We start from the raw sequence: 22,823 nt of genomic DNA, 5'->3' as shown, positions 1-22,823 counted from the left end.
AGCCGAGTAAATATATTACACCCGAGGACCTGTAAGCACAGACACAAAGGCTGCAGGAGCAGGCCGTGGCAGCGGGCTGACCATTACGAAACCGCTCATGTGAGATGAGATTCTGCTCTGGACCCCCGTCGTCTTGTTTTGGCAACAGAGGGCAGGGGGACTGAGTGCTGAGCCAGGACAATATGTTTTTTCAAATGCCCCTCAGCCAATATTTATTTAGCTACAAGCTGGCACGTCTGAGGAGCCCACTTCAGCCAAGAAGGGCGTGCAACCGTGATTTTCAAGATGTTACAAACATCAGGCTTCAATATGATTCTGACCTTGCTAATGTCCAATAAATTACAAATGAGTTTTGTGTGTGCGATAACTGCAGCAATGCCACTTTCGGGGAAGCATTATGAGCTTGGAGTCGAGGCACAAGACAAATAAACAATTTAGTTATTTACCAGGAAAACAAATGGAATAAATCTGTTTTCTCAAATAATAAATTGAATAGTTTCTGGCACAATTTCAAAGGCCAATACAGGGCAGTAGATGCTCAATATACTGTTGTTGCAGCAGTAATTTTGGTAGCTAGCTGTAGATTGTAAATGATGAAGAGTGGGGTGCGGGATAATAGCAGAGCTCTGCTTACTGCAGAATTGTGGTAGAAGGAGAAAGTGGGGGAGAGAGGAAGCAAGAGAGAGAGAGAGAGAGAGAGAGAGAGGGCTCTTTATTTATTTATTTCTAGCTTTTAAAACAGATGGTTCCTTATGTGCTGAGCGGAAGTGTCTGTTAACTCAGTTGGCTCACTATTGGTGGCTGCCGGCCAATGACAACAACGGGATTGGGGAGTGTGAGCAACAGTGCAGTTTGCTTTCTTCAGATGCTCTGCGAACAGAAGGATGGCAGCCTGCAGATACTGTTGCACGGCCACCCAAGCCTGGCAGTGCCAGCGCCGGCACCCATCGCACCTCACAGTGGCACCCGCTCCGCCTCACTTCTGCAAGTGTGGGTTACAGGACAAACAGAGGCCACGAGCACAGGGAAGGGTTCAAGTTGGAGTGTTGAATATTCAGATTATTTCACAAGTAACAGAGCAGGATAATACCTGAGTGGAATATTTTCACTGTCCTGTGAAACTTCAAATATTTAATTTGAGCTCTTTGCATTTTTGAGTTCATCAAGTGAGGTTTGTTGGTTCAATGCTGTGTAATATTGTCTCATTTCAAACAGAAAAAGGTGGTCATAAACATTTAGGGATCAAAAGACAGCACCAAGAAACCATGAAGGAGTCTCTGCAGCATCAAAACTGCTGCAGACATTTTCCTCTTGAAGGTTTTATCAGTAGAAGATACTTTTTCATGGTTGTTTTGCTGTAAAACACAAACAGCTCAAACATCTCAGATAACTTCTCACCACATTATCTGATCTGACAGGTTAAAAGTAAATATTAGTAGCACTAAATTGTCATTTAGAGGAAAAGTTTTACTGAATCATTGTTTGAGGAAGATAAAATGGCTCTTTTAAGGATGATAATCAAACCAAATATTTGTTTTAGTTAAAAGTGTTCATTCTTATATCAGATAGCCCACTCATGTTCAAATGGAACTACTCTTGTGTTAAATTAATAGACTGTATATAAAAAGTAGACATGTGATAGCATGATGTGTACTGTAGCTTTGAGTTTGGCTTTACGCTTAGTGGCGTTCATGTGGACCAGGATGTGAGACAAGGAACATCAAAATATGGGCAGCAGAGTGGAACCTGTACAGGGGGAAGAGAAACCTGATTGGAGGTCGAGAAGCTCGATGGTCATACAAGTATGAGTTCACATCCGGTCATTATTAGTCAGTTTAGTGTTAACATTTTTATTGTTTAACCACAACCACTAATGTTAACCATATAACCAAGTATTATGTGTGTATCCAAAGCCCGATATATCTCATTCCTCTGTGCTGTAGACCTCCATTGTTGTCCAAAAACTATTAAAAAACATCTTAATGAGCCACATCGCTGCACTGGGTGACATGTTCCTTCACCACAAAGAGTATGAGCACATTAGTTTGTTTAGAAATGTCTCCAATGACTAATAACAGCCATCATGTCTTCACTTTTGGAGAGTAGTGCTGTGTAAGGCATAAAACTAATGTGATCCTAATCTTTAAATCAATGGAATTTGTAAGTGGGATAGTTCCTGTCGATGGATGTGTAGCATGTCTGGTTTTAATGCAGGAGTTCTCATTGCAATTAATATTTAGCTCCGTAATATCAAACATATCCTTACCATAGTGTATTTGCTATAACCACGATGTTTCCCAAACCTTTGTAAAGGGTTAAGGCTATTTAATATGTGTTGTGCATGTTGTTACTGCACTTGCTAGCTTCACTGTGAAGAATGATGCACGTGCACCTTAAATCTCAATGATGTTTAAGAGTTGATTTTGTGACATCACAGCTAGTCTGGAGGCTGATCGTGGTCCAATTTGCAACTTACACAAGTGTGATGTGGACACTCGAAGTCTCCAGTGCACAAACACTGAGAATGGACTTTACAGTGAAGAAGTAGACATATTGTGTCCAAGAGTTAAAGATTTGAAAAAAATATTTGTATATTCATGGATTGTGGGTATTCTTATGAAGGTGAAAGGAACATAATGCAGGGTTTTGGAGCAGGCTCATTCAATATTAGCATTTCTGAAAAGGTCGATAAAGTGCTTGAGCAAAAGAGAAATGTTGTCATTCAACCACCATAAAACTGTTTAATATTTAACATACAGAATGGGATTTTGTCCACATTTTAATATATTGGTCCTGCTGCACAATGAGCACATATATACTGTATGTATTTATATACACATAAACCTAAACTGGATTTATAGTCTCAAGCACTTTGAAATGCCTTTTGTGTTTCAACAGTGCTATACAAAAACATCTTACCATGCAATGTGTGTGTGACAGTCAGAATAATTAAATTACTCATGCACCCTATATGTCTTCTCACCGAGGGGTCCAGGAGGCGTAATCAGCCTATAGGAAATTTGTCTAATTAACCAGTTGATTAATCAGTATGCTAATGAAACCATATTGATACAGTTTTATGTACCTGGCTTGGGACTTGGCAAGGGATGAGCTCAGATCAGAGCAGTGGGACAGTTGCTGTGTTAAAAAGATGCATCGAATGTCTGGCAATATGTTCCTCCACACGGAGGAAGAAAACAAAAAACACACTGAAACACTTCTCTGTCTATCCATATGGCTGCGTTTGTAAGTGCATCTGGCTCAGTGTGCCGTATACAGTTACCAACCTATATTTCCAGTTGTATTCGCACCTCACGATGCCACGCGCAAAGTGAAAATTAAAGGCAGAAGGCTTGTGTGACGGGATTAATTAGACGGAGGCCAAGTGAAGTCACACTCTACGTGGCAAACACGCTCCAACCCTCAATTACTCACAATGAACAAAGCAATTAAAAGGTCTGTCCTATGGAGTTACCTGGGACTGGATTGTGAGACGTCTATAGTGAAAACCCCCAGGGGCCTAAGGAGCTCCGCTAGCCAGGTCTACAGGTAGGTAATTACTATTGATCAACTGGCATTAGAGCATGTGAGACGGCATTGTTATTTTTGCCCGTGCTCTATTTTAGATGTCCACTTCAACTGTAGGGTTGTTTAGTAGCTGATGGTCTGAGAAAGGCTAAGATAGATAGATAGATAGATAGATAGATAGATAGATAGATAGATAGATAGATAGATAGATAGATAGATAGATAGATAGATAGATAGATAGATAAATAGAGTGTAGTGAGTTTCTGTCCTTCCAAAAATCATCTTTTCTGCAGGGACATTGAAGCTTAAATTAATAATGTTCATAATATACATACAGTAATGTTATTTGTACATCTGGCTTATTTTTAACAGTCCAGATAGACATGAAACTTGGAGAAAGAGGGGACATGACATGCAAAATGGCCAGATAGCTGAAGCTGAAGACCTGAGTATAATGATGGTGGATAAATCAAAAAATGTGACCATCTGTGCTGTGTCTTCACTGTTGCAGTAGGCTTCTTCACTCTGACAGAGAAACATCCAATCTTATCACATCTGGCTTGAAAGTGAATATTATTCAGAACTTGGCATCAAATCCATCAAATATATAAGCAGCTTTAACAGCACTAATAATGTCAGTGTTGGTTTTCAAGATTATATCAGTCAAACCTTGATCTGGGAGCCATCATTTTAACAGTAATCTCCCATTCAGGTGAAGTCGTCTCCTAATAAGATGCTGCTAAAGCACGTCGCCAGACAAGAACACCAATAATTGGATATTCTGCAAAATCCAAATGTTTCTCTCTTTTTTAAAAATATTTAGCACATTTTTCAGCATTTTTAAAATTATGTCTACAATATCTGCACATGTATGGTTAAGGTTAGGGAAATATCTGTCTCTAAGACCTGCCACATGCCACCATCACAACCTCATGTCTGACAATGAATCAGCAAACTTCCTGTGTGAGCTTCCTCTCCATCTTACTGCCAAATAAATAAATAAACTACAGTATACGATCCCTTTGCATTGCTATTAATTGTATACAGGCTGCTGTCCTTCAATGGATTCATTGACTGTATTTGCTTCCTGCACACACACACACACCCACACAATGCTCTTTTATTAACACTGCAGCACACTATCCTTCAATAGACTCATTCACAAACACACACACACACACACACACACACACACACACACACACACACAGACAGATATATATACATGTATTTACACTCCCTCTAACCAGAGCAGTGACCTCGGGGCAGAGTACGCCCCGTTACGGCACTGATACGGCCCACGCCTGTCTACACACACACACACACACACAGACGCAGACACACAGACACTTGATTGATTTAGATTGATCGTCCCATCGCCCTTCCAGTGTCGTGTTTAGTCCAGAGCAAGACTGAGTCACTGCTGAATCAAACTGATGATGTTTACTTCGTTTGACTCTTTGACAGAGCCATTGTCTCATTCACACTCCCTCCTGAGTTTTTTTATCACCCACTTCCTATTTTTTTTCTCCCCTTCTTCTTCTTCTCCTCTCTTCTCTCTCTCTCTCTCTCTCTGTATCTCTGCCTTTCGTGTTGCCTCACTTTACTGCTCTCTCCCCTCTCCTGCAGCTATTCTTAGCTGGGAGCTGTATGCTGTGACTGTCTCTACCTCACAAACAGAAAACCTTGAGGGAACAGTGATTAGAATACAGGTTTGTACCTCAAAGCGGAGATTTTTTTTTCCCAGGGACTGTAGAAGTCCATCCAAAAAGTGCCTGGGCCCTTTGAGGCCTTTCAAACTTTAATGTGCTGTAATTTAGACTCCAACAGAGGATCCAAAGAGCCTTCCAAGAAATAATCCTCTAGCATCAAACACACCTCGAGTCACATAAAGGACCAGTGTGTAAGATTTAGGGGGATCCATTGGCAGAAATGGGGTATAATATTCATAAGTATGTATTAATTAGAGTAAAATCTTTCCTTTAGAATGAGTCCTTTATATCTACATGAGGAGCAGGTCCTCATCCACATAGCCCGCCATGTTGCACCGCCATGTTTCTACAGTACAGTAGCCCAGAATGGACAAACTAAACACTGGCTTTAGAGAGGACCTTTTACATTTTTCGGCTACCGTAGGTTGTCTTACACGCTTGAAAGCGAAGCAAGAGAAGACGGGTATTTAGTGAGTTGTAATCTGCAACCTCAGTTTTAGATGCCACAAAATCTTACACACTGGTCCTTTAGCAAATTATCTACTTCAGGTGTTTGCTAACTTTTAAGGTATCATGTTTGAATTATTCTTCAAAGTGTCACTTTTAACAAAAAAATGATTTATTGTTCAAGAAGTTATATTAACGAGACTAAATGGACCTTGATGTGAGATTTTGTCAGCTACTGTTTACAAAGTAAAGAATAAACTAAAATGGACCAGAAATCTTTCAAGTTTTCAGGGGAAAAAAATAAATCTGAATGCCTGCATTTCAACCACAGCTGGACAAACTATCTTCATTGTACATGATCGAAAGCTCCAGAACAGCTACATCATGGCCCTTGAGGTGAGTTTTCAATTATTGTTTGTTTCCAGGCTCATGAATGAAAAAAACTTTTTCAAATAATGTGACAGAAAAGACGGAAAATAGATGGAATTAATCCCATTAACTGAATGAGAACGAGCATATTTGGGCTCTTGAGCATGCCAAAGCTAGAAAACATTTAGCCCTGCCTCTTTCCTGTGTAACATCCACACATCAATCAGGGATTAGAAATTAATTTCTTGAATATAAGATTGACTCAGAGGCAGCTCTGTGTCTGTTCTGGTGCAGTGTGTGTGTGTGGGCGTGTGTGTGTGTGTGTGTGTGTGTGTGTGTGTGTGTGTGTGTGTGTGTGTGTGTGTGGACACTGCTAACGAAATCAAGCCTTCACAGGGAAGAAAAAAAAAACAGGCTCAACTTCAGCAATCCTTGACTTAATTCTCATTGAAGCCCCAAATTGACATGTCTCCCTTATGATCTTGACATATTATTAAGATTTAATGGTGGAATTATGATCATTAAAACAACATGACTGATACAGGGGGCAGATGATGAGCTATTCATTTAACCTACTCTTCCTGTAATAATATTGAAACAGACAGTCTGCCAGTTATTAGATCATAATTAGCTAGTGCAATCTGTACGGAATCTGAGGAAATGACGCCAAGTTAGCGGCACAGCGAGGCGCAGCTCGCTCTCCGTTTAGCCTGAGAGACACGTCGGCAGCCTTGTTGTTCTTAAAAAACAGCCTTTTTATGTCAGTAACATGAAACAAACAAACTCCACAACGCAGGAGTCCATGTTCGAATAAGGAGAAATATAATGGACCAGATGGTAACAAACAAAAATAACTGGCACTGTTTTTATTGGTAGCGCTGTCACCCAAATATCAGGCCTTGTTTTGACTGACGTGGCATGTGTGTTTGCGTGTTGTTTGGTTGGTGTTTTCTCGTCTGCCTTGTAACAAAGAAAAGCTCACATGGGGGTCTGTGTCATGGATCATCTCAGAGTCCACTTTCTTTGTCCCCCTTTCGTCCTCTTTCCCTTTATCTGTCTTTCTCTTTCTCCCCACACGTACAGTAAACACATGAAGCTCTGTGCTTTTCATGCATGGCTGACTAACACACCCTGGCTCTCTGATTTCCATACAGTGCGTGTGTGTGTGTGTGCGTGCGTGCATTTGTGCACCTACATCAACTGTGCCAGTTTAGCGATGAAAAATCTGCACGCTCAGCTGTTTTTTCCCTTTGCACAGAAGAGAGAGAAAGTGCACCACACTGTAGGCGTCCCTCTCTTCCAGCTCCCCCCTCCGGCATTTCTCCAGGTAGCGTTCGCCAAAGTCGTCCTATTAATAAGCAACATATTTGATTTTCAATGTGAAACGCATCGTCTCAGGCCCCCAAAACGGCATGAGATGTGAGACGTATGGTCGGGGCAGAATTATTCAGAGGACTTGGTGAGTGTGGGAGAGGTGTCACGCCGCCCTGGGGCGCCCAACATGCTTTGGGTGGGTGAGAATGCCGAGCTGAGAACACGGAGCTCACCAGCTCAGACGCCCCAGGTGAGCAGGGGGAGCTGAGAACGCCAACTCTTGCAATTAGATTTCATTTTCCTTGTCACAACATGAATTGTTTACCACATTCAACACGGAAGAAGCTCAAACTGTACTGCAACAATCGTTCGGAGATTTTGAGGAGTTCAATACAAAATTGGTAAAAGTGAGATAACCTTTTAAACACGAGGTGTTGATTAGTTAATTAGTTATTATATATGGTCCATCACAGCCACTGTTATAAAATACGCCTTCCAGTGCCTCCAAAGCTCATTAATTAGAACTTTTTTGTTTTGTTTATTTAATCCGCACACAAATCGAAATATTAAAGCCGACTAACACACAAACTCTTTCTTGGTGATCAGTTACTGGATACAGTCTCATTTTTGAAGTAACAGGAGAGAGCCAGGCTAGTTTTCCTGCTGCCTTTATTCTTTATGCTAAGCTAATTAGTTAAGCTCATGGCTGTGGTATCGATTTTCTCACCTTCATCTTAGCAAGAAAGCAGAAGAGTAATTCTCAAAATGTCAAACTATTTCCTGTTTCTTTTAATGCTGATTTCCTTCATTACCTTCAGTGTTGCTGGGTAACGTTTCTGCTTGTTAAATACAAAATATTGCTGACCTAGATTCAGTTAGCAAAGCACTGTCAGTGCAATGTGTTCACCAAAGAAGTCGCTACCATTGTGAATCATTTGGTTAATGTAGATTTATAATAATTTGGCAATGAAACACATTTTAAAATGTTTATTCCTTAGCTGCCATTTAGCCCAAACTGTTAGAATTAACTAGCCCACAGTTAGCATCAATTGACAAGTAATCTCTATGCTGAGTTCACTACAAAGCATTTATTTATTTTTAATGGGAACTTAATCAGTGTTTCTGTAAATGGTTCAATATTAGCGAGCTAACTCTCTGAGGTGTATGATGTGTGGTAATGCTGGATTATTTGGTACTGTGCAGCAGGCAAATTTCTGTCTGGGACAATTAAGTTTTATTTTAACTGCTGTCCAACCAAGCCAAGTGCCACAAACATTAGGTCTGACATGTCAGCAAGTTTGTTTCACACTGAAATATTATCATAATGAGATTTGTCTTCAATAAAAAACATCAACAACTGACAATAGTAATCTACAGTGAGTTTTTACTTTCAAATTTCGGCCAGTGTATTTGTATGTGGTTAAAATCATGTGTCAAGTATCAAAAGCATAAATTAAGTACAAAGTGTCGATTTCCACTTTTGCAGTAACTGATAATTATGTGACTGTGGTTAAAGTGGCTGATTTTGCCCTCTTTTTTCCCCCTTAATTCCTACAAAAAGGTGCCGTGTTTCTTAGGGACTTCATAGGAACTACCTCCACACCTGTTACTCATTGGCAATTACGGCCCCTCCAGTATAAAGCTGTGTGGGATCGGCAATGCTCTGTTTGACACTTACTTTGAGAGTCTTATACAAGTATTTAGCATCATGCAGTTAAGCCCATTATTGGTATTTTTAACCAAAACTTTTATTTTGACTTGTTTGTTCAGTTTTTCTTTCACATGCCAGCAAGGCAACTGTGTAACTTTCCAGAAAAAGTATCTTGGATGTGGAGACTCCGAAAAGAGCCTGTCTCCAAGTCACAAAGTTCAGAGACTATTTGCAGACAAAACAATAACATGAGATGGGAGCCTGCTGCTCGGCCCATTGCTGCCCTTGGTTAGGGAGTGGTGAGCAGCGGTGACTGTGTCCTGTGCTGATTACAGTACTGATGGGCCTCCGTTTGTCACTGCTCTTGCTAGCTCCAGCGCTGAGCAGCAGGGTTCCCTGATTACTTAATTGCTTGTAAGAGCTCATTAAAGCTTCCTATCCATCATAAGTCGTATGGCGAGTATCAATTTCAGAGTGAGAGATGGAGAGAGAAAGAGAGGCAGAGATGCTCAGAACGCTGATGAGCAATTAGTGACGTGAAACGCCTATGAATTGTTATAGTTTCATTTCTTTGGGAAATATGTGGAATTCATCACATGGATGGATGCTGCTGTGTTACCAAATGATAAACACATCCCTAATTTCTCTTCTCTACCACTCTGAAGGTTTTAGAGTGAAAAGACTGGGAAACCTTGGTGTTTTTTTTAACAAAAGTAAAAGCTAAATTTGTGTGGATCCAAGAAAACAAAAAACAATTTTCAGATCTTTTCATAAAAGGTGAAACAGGTATACCTTTTATTCTCTTCTACAGAGTTATTCTTGTATCAACATCATGTTGTTGTGTTAGGATAAAACACCCCACTCTCTCTCACACACATTACTTGCCTCTGAAACCCCTTCAGCTAAATTCTCTTTTCATCATCTGAAACACAACACCTTTTTAGCTAAACGGTCATTTTCATGGTTTCCACTGATGTTGGACTTGATGGGTTATGGACTTTTGCCATTTTTTTTTTTTTCTTTCTGCAGAGATCCCAAAAAGGAGGGGTGGAAAAACATCCAGTAATTTTGATCCATAGCTTAGAAGAGCTTTACAAGATACTCACAATCTTACCAGGTGCAAAATTAGAATTGGATGCTGTTCGTATTAATTGGTGATCATTTGCAAAGCGGGTGGAAAAAACGTCTTTTGCCAAGAGCAAGTCTTACAAGCCCCCAGCTGGGGTTGTCAGGGGCAGGCTTGTTGGCATTGTGGTAGCATATGTTTGGTGCCAAGAACACCATTGATTTGCATTTCTTTTATATGAATTTTACAAAGCAGAAATGCTCTTTTGTGTAGAAGTGATCCCAAAAGTGAGTGTTGCAATTAATCACAAGTGAAATTTATCGGCTGATGAAAAGCCATAATTCTACTTGCAATCTTTTTTTTTTAAGAAAAAGTGGCAGCATCTGCATTGCACTCGTACTCGCTTTTTGATGAATGTGCCTTTAAAGCTGTGCAGTTTGGCTCCATTTAAAACTGGCTTGAAGGAAGAAAAACAGCAGTGCGATCTTTGAGATACTGCAAATGCCATAAGTCATGAAAATAGTTCTTCTGTCTCAAAAACAAGCACTGCATAATGTTGTCGAGTGACGCAAACTTGAAAAAGTGCTTGATTGAAATGAGATTGTGACATGAGCAAATAGATATTAAGTAAGATTTTTGAAACTTGTCTAGAATTGTCTCAACATCACATTATGGAGACGCAAATAACTCTCAGCACCCAACAACCTGAATACGACCACACAGTCCTTTCAAATATTGATTCAGATTTGATTCATAATTATTTGATGCACCCACCGCACGTCATCGGGACCTATTGGGACATCTAATTGATCCAATTAAGCAATTAATTCTTTGGTAGGATTAGAGACGATCAGCCTTGTATGTGTAGCGACGAGACCTGTCCTGCCAAGAGATGGACAAGCTCCAGGTTTTTTCTTCATCTCCAAGATGGCTCCAGATGGGTTGGGGGCTTGAGACTCATCCGTGGCCAACTGGTCCAAACCTCACACAGAGACTAGCCTACAGTATCATGCACCCACAGTCCCAAAACAATGTGCAGCGACTGATTGCTGCATCTTGTTGTCAAAATATTGGCAAATAATCGTTAAATGATGCATTTCCCCGCTGACCTCCCTTCTCTCGGTCTCTCTTTAAAGATACCCTGTGGAATTTTCTTGTAAACAAACAGTTATGTTTACATTAACAGTCTCACACTACAACACATAGTGTTTATCCCTGAGACCTAACAAATGTTTTTCATCCTCCATAAAAATTGTTCACACAACAGTGATGACAAATATCTGTATCATATCCAGACGCATGTTAGTGGAGAACAAAATACAAACTAAATCAAGGATTTTCAGTAAACTTTCCTAAAGCTGCACTAATTTATATTTCACATTATCAATGGATGTGAAATGGGTCGTTAGTAGTGATAAACCCATAGAAGATTATCTCCTGACTTTTGACTTCTCCTCACCTCTCGGGGCGTTTTGCGGTTTAAAACCAACTTTGCATTACCCGCTCAGCACCAAACGGCAGGCAGACAAAGTTAGCATCCAGCTGGTGAAAACAGTTAAACATTTAGCAACCACATATTTTTTCAAGAGTTGGTTGAGACCAAAAATGGAGCAAGAAGAAAGTCAGTATTGGACCTAAATTCATCAGGTTACCTGAAACATGACTTCCAAGAATATTTATATTCTGCATATGGTGTGTAGATAGACTGCTTTATAAGGTTATAATGTTTCAAATGTTGTGTTTGAGTTGTTGTGCTGCCCTACTGCTGTCAACATAACCATTACATACAGGTTTAAGATTTCAGTGTATAAAACTTGAGTGATACAACTCAATGGTTAAGGGTCAAAGGTCAAGTGCATTTCAATACTACAGGTCCCAGAGCTCTGTTTCAAAGCACATGTGCTGCTGGCAGCTAAAACGCCTTGAACAGCTATTCTGTCAGAAAATGTAACAGAAGAGTTTTTGTGCACCTGTTATAACACACACAAACACAGCATTCTCATTACTCCATGTTTTTAATAAAGAATACTATAGTAGAAGTCTGGAACAACTTTTTTTATAATTCGTAATTGCATCCAGTTCATAAAGTACATGCATGGTTTCCCAGGAATATCTTGTATGTTGGTACATAATGGGAATCCCAAACAGTAAAGGAGGACTAAAACATCATCACCTGTACATCCAAAAACTTTGTCTTTTCTATTTAGCAGGTCAAGTCAAAAATCCTGACAAATAGGTCAGTGTTTATATTTTTCTGACTGTCAATAAATAAAATGAAAACACCAAAACCAACACTGTTAGTTCATCTCTAAATGTCATGTCTCAGCTCTAAGATTTTTCAAATAGGTTAATTTGTTTAAATTGAATATTTATAGAAGAGTTTGTAAAGAAGCTGTATGTAATGGATGGATGGATGTTGAACGACCTGGATTGTTTAGGAAAATCAGATGCTTTGACTTAAATACATAAAAGGCACAAACTGGGGCTAAGTTTCACTGACATGGTTCAAAGCAAACTGGATGTCATGTAGGCAGTGAGACAGACGAGGGGCAGCAGATCCCTCACGATGCTGAAAACTATGAAATGATTGTGACACTTGTGAGAAAGAGTAAACTGTTGGTCCAACAAACTTTCACAACCTCCGAGCCTACTTTGTGTCCTCCAAGAGATCCCCAGTGATCAATATTAAAGAGGGGAAGGACAGAGTTCCACCAAGGGCTCCATGGATAAAACTGCACCCCTCCTCCCCACTGGAGCGACTTGCTGAAAGCCTTGAGTTATATTCCTGTAATTAGCTAAGTATCCACACCGACTCCCTCACACACACAGAGCTCCTGCAAAAGATTCCCTGTCGGCTCCGTGCGCTCATCCCTGTAGATAGAAGATGCAATCAGAAAAACAGCAACACGGGAGGCGAATGCGGGGAGGTGAGGGGGTGGGGGAATCAACGCATCAAAAAACAAACTTTAAACAATGACCCTACTTCTCATCTGCAACTTTTTCCCCTTACACCTTGCATTTTTTCTTCTGTCACGAGTATAAGGGGCAAGAGCGTTGCATCCTTTTTTTCCCTCTTCCAAGGATAATGATTTACAAAATGCCTCTCATCAAAGAATTCATTAACAACGAACGTTAATTAAAAAATAAATGAGTAAACATCAATATCAAATCTCAGCACTGTGGAAGGGAATACATTATGCAGAGTAATGATGTTTGAAAGGGGCTTTAGCACCTCTGTGGGACTCTTTTAAACCCCTTACCTCTTAGGCAGTTGCTTATTTTGCAACCCTTTGTTGTTTAACAACAAAGAGAATGGGCTCTCATAATGTTATATTAATCAGTGGATTAATATTTCAATTTGATTTGCTTTATAGTTGAGGTGCTGTTGGCATTTCCATTTTCCCTCCATATGTGCAGCGATGTTAAGTGGTATCATTACCATTTTCTACCTGGGGGTTCGGGGAGATAACAGGCATCAGTGATAGCTCTATTCTGTGGAGGGAGAGGGTGGTTTTTGGGGGGCGCTCATGCATTTTTAAAGGGCGTGTTTGGTGTGCCTTCACATCCATTATTCTCCAATGTTGCATGCAAACAGCTGAGTCACAGCCTTTCTGGCCGCCACAGGACAACAAGAAACAATAACGCCCTCAAATTCAAAATTACAGTGCTGAGTATTAAGGTGTCCACAGATATATAGTCAAAGCTGATTTATTTATTCTAAATTCACTTTGGCAACCTTTCTTCCTGCAGGAGTCTGCAGATAAAGTCTGTGTTTTTTAGGGACCCTGGATTAGCTGTGATCCTCCTCAGTTTCTGCTCCTCTGGTGCACATCTTTATAAAATTATTTTTAAAAAGCCTCTTTCCTGAACTATGAAGTGTTTATTCTTTGAGTCTGGTTGTATTTTCCAGATGACAATGAAGTCTTTCACACTTTTAGTCCCGGAGAGAAAAAAACACACACACCATAATTCCCCAAAAATCTGTTTCAGTCCTCTTCAAAGTTTGTCATTTTGAGCAAGAATCTACCCAGTCTATGGCAAGAAACAACCCATGAAGTTTTATGAGTATTAAAAGGGTGATGTGACATCTCTGTGCCGCAGCTGTCGGTTCCTCACACTTGAAAATCTTACAGTAGCATGAAAAATGATTTCAGTGTGCAGTCTGGCCTGATTGTCATGCAGGTACAGTATTTCTCCATGTGTGTTGACTTGTATAAAGAGAAGAATGGCTTTCGTGCATTCTTTTCTCTACTTTAACTCTTTTTAACAAGGCATTTCATTTCATAGTATGATTTGAAGCAAAGAATACTGGATGAAAATGTTGAGTACAAAAAAGCATCAATCCACAAACTGTTTTGTACAAGACAGTATAAGACAGCTAGTAAAACAGTCAGTGTGAGTACATGGAAACATTGTTCTTCTGTTTATTGAATCATCCTTTATTGTTTGCTTTATTCTTTTTAATTATCTGCGTCCCAACACACAGACATCATAGTCAGAAACTTTCAACTTCACAACATTTTTGGGCGCATCCTTAAACAAGACCATATGACACCATATTCACAATGTTAGGTTAGCATGTTAGCACACTAACATTTGCTAATTAGCATTAAACATATAATACAGCTAAAGGTTGATGGAAACGTTTCTAAAATGTAGTATTTTTTTGTTTATATAAACTTTTCATCAAAATCAGTCACAATTTGCACCTTTGATACATGAACCCTGCAACTCTGAACCCCTTGTTTACCTGTTTATGCTTGTCCCATGGTTATATTTCAATTTTGTGATTAAAATGAAGATGGAAAAAGAAACTAAACTAGACTAATGTATTTTTGAGCTGATGATGGTGGTAGAGGAATATCAGGGATTCATTCTGTGCACCATGGATGTTAAAATATGCCAAATTTCATGGAATTCCATCAGCTGCTGAAAAATTGAGTAAAAAACATGGAGGTTAACTTCATGTTGGCAAACGAAGGAAAATCAGAGGATCACCAGAGTCAGTAGGAGTTATCCTCTGGGAAACATGAATCTATGTTCCATATTTCATTGCAATCCATCGCCTGAATGATTATTGCCATCCTTGCAGAGGAGTTACAGAGTTTCGAGCTTGAAACATCACTGATGGATGCCTCAAGCTGCATCTAAGAGAGCTACAATGTGTGGACCTACATCTTTCTTTGTTAGATTATTTCATTGGTCCAGCACCTGTTTGAAGTTTATGTGTGCATCTACTCCACTTCTGGCTAGCATGGTTAAAAACAGTTTGCAATTTGATTTTAAACAATCCAGAATTTGTTTTACCTCAAAAATAACGCACAAATCACTCTTTGAACTTTTTTTAAAAACTGGGAGAAGTAAAAGTTACTAATAACTAATAATAGGTACTAATATACAATGCACACATCCTCTATACATTAGACAATCCTTGAAGCCTACCGTCTGCTGCTTAACATAACCTGTATGATCCGTGTCAACTTTGTTTTTACTCTTCAGCCTCCAGCTAATCACATCCTATCAGCACTACGCGTCTTAAGGAAAACAGACGAGCAATTAGGACACGGATTATTTGTCATAAACACCATTCACTGCCATGCAAATGCTACATAATTGCCCAGTAGACCTTGAGTGACAAGTCATTAGATGATTGTTCACAACAGTTGATTATGATATGACAGGCATGTCTCACTGGATACATAGTGTACAGTAACTCAACTCAAGTGTTGACATCCTTTTTTTTTTTTTTAGAGACCTCTGCTCATCACATCTGAACCCTCAATGAAGCATCATTGCTACAACACAAGTATTGGCTTTATTTTTTATTTTTCTGCAACATTTACAATTTACAATATGGATAGTGCAAATTCGATATTAAACTATGGGGTATTTTCAACTTGTTTGAGGTAATTTACGTCCTTTTTATTGGATTTGTAACTGATTTGTATTCACAGTTACTCAATTTTAGGACAATGTAGGAGGACCGTGCTCGTAAATCATACAGACAAGCCAACCAAAAAGCCTTATTAACTAACTGATAGATCTTGCTGGTGTGTTTAATGGTAAAACTGAAGATCCAAATGTACTGAAGTGCCTCAAAATAATGAATCAAAGCTACACAGTCCAGACAATATGTTAAAGTCAGTTATTCATTGAGCACTCAACTACAAACATGCTTGCACACATGGCAAATATGTAGTTTAAAAACACACATAAATATACCTAAACATGTTTTGAATGACGCTTTATTGGTTCTCAGAGATGGGACCTAAAATGGGGATCATGGGATTGTGACAAGTATATAAAAAACTTGAAATTAGCATTATTACTTTAACTGCCATTTTCATATTTCAAATAGTGTGTGTGATTGTTATTTTCTGACCTCTCCTAGTGGTTCCCTAAACTTTACGACACTTTAACCACAATTTATTTAGCTTTTGGGGAAAATCATGTTCATGTTTACAAGAAACCAATGTTGTCTACTGGTAGGATATTCAATATAACCTACTACTGTCTCTGGTTGGTTTTTAACAGAATTTTCCAGATAATTTTAGTTTTGTGTGTGTTTGTTGCAAGAAAGAAGACATCTGTCCTGTTAGCAGTATAATTTAAAAAAAAAAAATCATTTTTTCAATAGGAAGGTTGTCACTGAAAAAGAACTGTCAAACATACAACAGTGTTATTTATATTTACAGTAAATTTACATTTAATTCTGAGCATAATTAGATTGTTTGAGCATGTGACAGATTATTGGGGTTTTTTTTGTTTTTTTTTATCAAAGCAGAGATGTGTTAATTCACACCAATGATCTATAATGTGTCCCTCAATGACATACGGTATTGTCTTATTGGTATGTTTGACAAAATTGGTGATTTCATCATCTATGTTTTAATTATATTGTGTTTTTTTATGGATCAGTGTGTTTATCATCCTTTTAATAAATAAGTAATGCTTCCTAAATACTGCAGTTGACCCCTGTGTCTACATATGAATAGGTATGTGTGTGTCTACATGCATGGCTATAAGTAAATGTGTGTGTAAAAGCACGTGCACCGCTGCCCTTCATAATCAGGGGTCTGAAAGAGCCCCCACTCTGTTAGTGAATTGCTCACAGCTGTGGGCCCCTTGTCGCGCTGGCAGCCTCGGCCCTGTCATCGTGCGTCCGCCTATCTGACCTGCTAATTTGGAGCATATGTAAGTGCTCTTAAAGTGGCGGGCCTTTTGACATGCCACAAACAGCAGCTGTGGCAGCTGCCCCGAAGGAAAGCTTTATTTAATTCAATTACATCTTTTGGAGATATGTAAACGAGGAGCTGAGGGGCTGAGGAGAGGGTGGGATGAGGTAGAAGGGGGGGAGGAGGAGGGAAAGGTGGGTGAGTGGGAGGAGAGGGGAGGATGGGGGGTGGTCTGTCCTCCCTCCCCTCATCATACTACCTATCCTCATCATAGCCCTTGTCCTGCCCCCTAAAGACCCTCATCCCTGTCTGCTCACCATTGCCCCTTTTCCAATTTGAAACCCAAAAGTGTCAAGGCCCAGGTGGCTCAGTAGGCAAACGATTGGGTAAGTAACTGTTGCAAAAAAAACCCTCTCCTCTCCCTTCTCAGACCCCCCACCCCACACACACACTCTCTCACACACACACACACACACACACACACACACACACCCTCCCCTACTGCTCACTGTCTCTCCAGCGGGGGGAGTCTGAGGGGGGATAATCAGGGTCAGGATCCTCTGCCACACTGATCAGTACGTCTCAACCCCCGGGCAGCCCTGCAATTAATGCGCCGTTGAAAGGGAGCGAAAATATTCACCATCTGGCAATTAGGGCTCATAGGCTCCCTCTTTCTGTCTCTCCTCCTCTTCTCTCCATCTCTGGGCTTTAAATGCAATTGTGATCTTATTCTTGTTCCAGCTCCAGTGCCTCACACTGGCCCAAGGCCCATTTGCCGCTCTGAGGGCCTATATAGGAATGAACGAGCACACCAGTGCAATCCAGGGCAATTCAGAAACCCCTCTCAGTCCCAAAATGGAGACGTAATAACGACTCTTCTTGTTATTTTTCTCCCCCTCACTTTGCCGAGGATTCATCCCATCTCTTGCTCTTCCAGCCCCAGCTGCTGCTGGCCTGAAAAGGGGCTTGAAAAGAGACTGGTGTCATCACGATCAAATTAACTCTTTCTTTCTGGATGGGAGCAAAGGTTGTCAATGGTACAGTCGTCTGTAGTCGTTTTTTTTAACACATCAATGATGTTATGATTAGTCATTTTGCAGCCTACAATGGCCGCCAAATGCATGTGAATGCCCTTTCGCGTCAAAGAGGAGCGGAGGGCTGTTGAAAGACATTGATTTTGAGAGAAGTCAGACATCTTTCCAGTTTTTTTCTCTCCCTCTTCTTCTCCACATACTCATTGTGAAATTCAAATCTGGGGATTACAAATAGAGTGATTACGTTTATCATTGATCTGGTTAGTTTTGAGTTGCAAATGTGCAACCTCGACATTTGGCTAGTGCGAATCAAGGTCTCGGGGACAATGGAGAAGCAAATTTGAGGAAGTAGTAGGTCACAGATACGACACACAGACAGCAGTGAGAGATGCTGCGAGGAAAGCTGTGCATATCATCATGGAAAGGTTACCCATTGATCAAGAAATGTAAGTTTTTGTGCAAGAAGACGTGAAGATGTTCAATCAAAACAGAAGAGCACATGAAATATATCACTGTTGCTTTTTATATTCAGCCTTTTTTTTCTTCACGCTTCTCGTGAAAATTACGAGTCTTTGTAACAACACCTGTAAGGTCAGCGTTCGTCGACTCAACAAGAAGCCGGTCGACGCCTCCTCCTGATCCGCTGACCCCGATCTCTCATCTTTAATTGCTACCACCGTCCCTACAGCAAGCCGCTGCCATTGTGCTTTCCTGTAAAGCAATAATTACACATATTGAATTATTAACAGTCATTATCAAAGCTTGTGCTTAACTTGTTTTGTTGTAGTGTAAGGTTCCTGTGATCTCGGGCAGTCATTACTTATTAACAGACTGGATGCTTTTCCCCCCGTTGCCGCATGTCGACGCGTGGCGTTAATGACGCGCTCATCCTGTTTGCCCCCATTTTAGCTTCAACTAAACGGCAGAAATAATATTGGGGTTACACTGAGGGGGGAAAAACAGCAAAAATGACTATTTATTGGCCCAGATGAAATCATTATCATAAAGGGAAATTAATTAAACCAGTATTTTGAATCGACTGTTTACACAGCAGAGCAGCAGTTTCTGCCTGGGCCTGGCTGAGAGTAATGGCACCGTTTCTTCAGGGAGATGCCCGGTTACTACAGGCTGGCGACCAACCACTGCATTAACCTGCATTATAGTGCTGTCGGGGAGGGGGGGAACCTTGTATCTCCACATGTAATTAAGCACAGAAACAGATCTGACAACTTCTTTATCCAGTTTAATTCAAAGGAGTTTCATCCTTTGGCAGTTTTTGTGTCTTATTAAACATTTTGATCTGTTAACTCCAATGAAATCTCAAAAATACACTTCAATTAAAATCGTTCCTATTATTAAAGGTACAATCACTGTTTTTCTAGCATTAATATGGCAAAGAATGGCTACACAACAGCACAGTGTCTAGTACTCTCAGCTAAAACATAATGAACTCTCTCTGACACCTGACTGAAATAAGACTTGCCGTGTATAAAATAATCTAAAGGAAAAACAAAAATATGACCACAGACTTACTCTCTGTTCTTATTTTATCAACATTTAACCTTCACGAGGTTGTAAAAGTGTAAAAATATGTCTACATAAACAGTTAGGCCTACTTTAACTCCATTACACATTGTAATTGAATGATTCGTGTCCGATTTAAATGTCAAACGTTAAATGGACAAAAACAGACAGCCACAAGACAGGTCTTAAAGCTGCACCCATTTGCCTAAATTTAGGCCCTCAGGTGTACGTTTGCGGACAGGTACTCCTGAAATACCCAGAGTGACCTTCAAAAACAACCACCTGACTCTAAATTCGGCTCCATCTAAATGGAATCAGAGTATGGAAATAGAAAGACAAACACTGAGGGCAAAAAACCGTGACGGACAACTGTGACCTGCGTGCCATTTTCTAACCTCCTCCCTGCACAAAGACACCTCCTAACCCAGGAGTCTGGAAAAAGCAGGTATTACATGTCAAAACAACTTATCAGGCCTGAGAGACGGGCTGCGGCTGTGGATGAGGAGCTTTCATAAGCACTTAAACAAATCGCAAACAGGTCGACCACACACGCTGACGGAGGAGGGGGTGGTGGTGAGGATGGGGATGGGGTGGGACTGCCGCCACAGCACTTCAGCACAGGGCTTTTTTGCACATGCAAATGTGCACTGGTGTGAGTGGCACGCCAAGCTGCAGCCAGGCAGAGAGAGAAAGAGAGACAGGCTAAACTCCTCACCTGCAGGACCTCCACCCAACGCCAAACACCAACGCCCACCCACTTCTTTTATTCTCCTTTCCGCTCTTTTGTGCTTCTATATTTAGTTTGCATGTTGTAAAGTTTTCTGGGGGGGGGGGGGTACATCAATCATTAGAAGTGGAAGAATTTGAATCCTTTATGTTGGTTGAAGTAGTCCTTTCACTTCAGTAAAAGTTAATTAGGTTTATATGACTGTAAAAATGTACGTATCAAAACCTAAAGTACTCAGTGTGCAGAATATTTCCTTTCGCAGTTATATATTAATATAGAAATTATTATTATCTCTGATGGCGTTAATAGCATGTTATTGCTCAATTTGGCCAAGGTGGAGACAGTTAATTTGAACAATGCATCAAACCTAAGATTATTGAATATAATCTAAAAGTAGCTGTCAATTGCAGACTAAAAGGTATATCATTTCCTCCTGAATTGTAGTGAAGTAGAAATAAAAAGTACCTCAAAATTGTACTTAAGTAAATGTACTTTCCATCACTTTATACTGGTTCTCATTATGAGAAATCCTTTTTTCCCCACAGATCCTTTTGTATCTCAGACAAAATGCAAAATTTCAAAATCCTTTTTAAAGAAATCTTGTCTCGTTTCCTTCTTCCTTGACGACGGCTCATTTAAACACCTCAGGTAAAACACAGAAATGTACTGCACAGGAAACTCTGCGGGATCTTTACAACAAACAGTTATATAAGAAAGCAGAATCCATCCTGTCGGATTGTTTCCATCCTTTACATCCACAGTTTCAGTTTCTGCCATCTGGTCCCTTCCTCCGACCTCCACCAGCTAAAACCAACAGATAAAAACACTCCTTTTACACCCTCTGCCGTCTCCATTCTAAACTCTCGGAGGAAAAGTTGGTGATTTACACTATATTAACTCAATCAATATTAACTTATTGATTTTTTAATATATTTCTTAACTGACTGAGTTTTGTGGGTTTTTTTTTTTTTTACTGTGTATTTGTTTTTTTTGTCTTAGTGTTGTATTTATGTTTCCTAAATGTATGTATCCAACTGCCCCACTGGGTACAAATAGTTATTGATTGATTGACTGATTGATTTCTTTTGCTAAATCATTTGTTAACTCACTGGCACCTTTCAGTGTTTGTTCAGATCTCTTCTCCTGTTTTTTCTTTCCTGTCCTTTTGTCTCACATCTCTCCTCTCACTCCTTTTCGTTGTCTCTTCAACCTCCACCACCTTTTTTTCCTTTCATTTCTCCTCTTATCCTCTCTTTCCCTCACCTCTCCTCAGGACCTTTCTCCTCCCACTTGTCAGCAGTGTTTACTGATCTGCCATTTTCGAGCCCTCACTCCGCTCTCCCCTCTACTCCGTCTATCTCTCTCCGCTCTCCTTTCCCTGCGTTGAACAAATGGGTAATAAGCGCCACTTTGTACCTCTCTCCTCTTTTAGATCCAGAGTGAAGAGTCTGATTAAATAATCATTGGAGTAGCGGTGTGCGTGCGGCTTTCCCCCTGCTCCTCACCTTGGGGACATATTGTCCCCTGTCACTGAAACCTCGGGGACAGAAGGCTCCGCCGTGGGGAGGCTCAGCGGGGGAGCAAGGAGCTGATGAAACGAAGATCGGGTAATGAAGGCATGGCCCATGGCTTCCGTGGCTCTGCCATATGTTTCACCAAATGCAAATTGCCCCCAATTCAAACAACTTTTTCATCTTGATATATGCAAATGTGTTTATAAATACTGGCTTATAAATATAGCATTACAGTTTTTAAGGAGGGAGCTTTGAATCATTTTCTCCCTCTCTCTGCTGTTGTTATGTATAGCAGCGGCGCAGCGTGACAAGCTTTAACGAACAGGCTCGGACCTGGCAGCGCTTAATGGTGTCCTGGGGGACAGGAAGTAAGGTGGTCAAAACCAATGAGAGCGGCCTTGATGAATGCCTCATCCAATTAAAATTAGACCAGTTATCACACAAGCCAATGACAAATCAAAGAGGGCACATTTACAAACGAGTGATAGAGGAGATGTGGCCAAACATTTGAACTTTTGACATTTTCAAATCTTGATTCATTTAATGTTACGTTTAAATGTTTCAGGCTTTCAGACAACATTCATATGCATAGTGTAGCATTTTTTACCTTTTCTCACAATACAAAATAAATAATCTAATATAAAAATAACCTAAATACTAAGAGCTTCGACTTTGTGTGTTTGTGTGTGTGTGTGCGTGCGTGTGTGTGCGCGTGTGTCTGTGTCTGTGTGCGTGCATGTGTGTGTTTATGCACTGTGCTCA

The sequence above is a fragment of the Scomber scombrus genome, chromosome 7 (genome assembly GCF_963691925.1).
Source record: "Scomber scombrus chromosome 7, fScoSco1.1, whole genome shotgun sequence".
NCBI classification, from domain to species: domain Eukaryota; kingdom Metazoa; phylum Chordata; class Actinopteri; order Scombriformes; family Scombridae; genus Scomber; species Scomber scombrus.
This window is presented reverse-complemented; position numbering follows the sequence as displayed.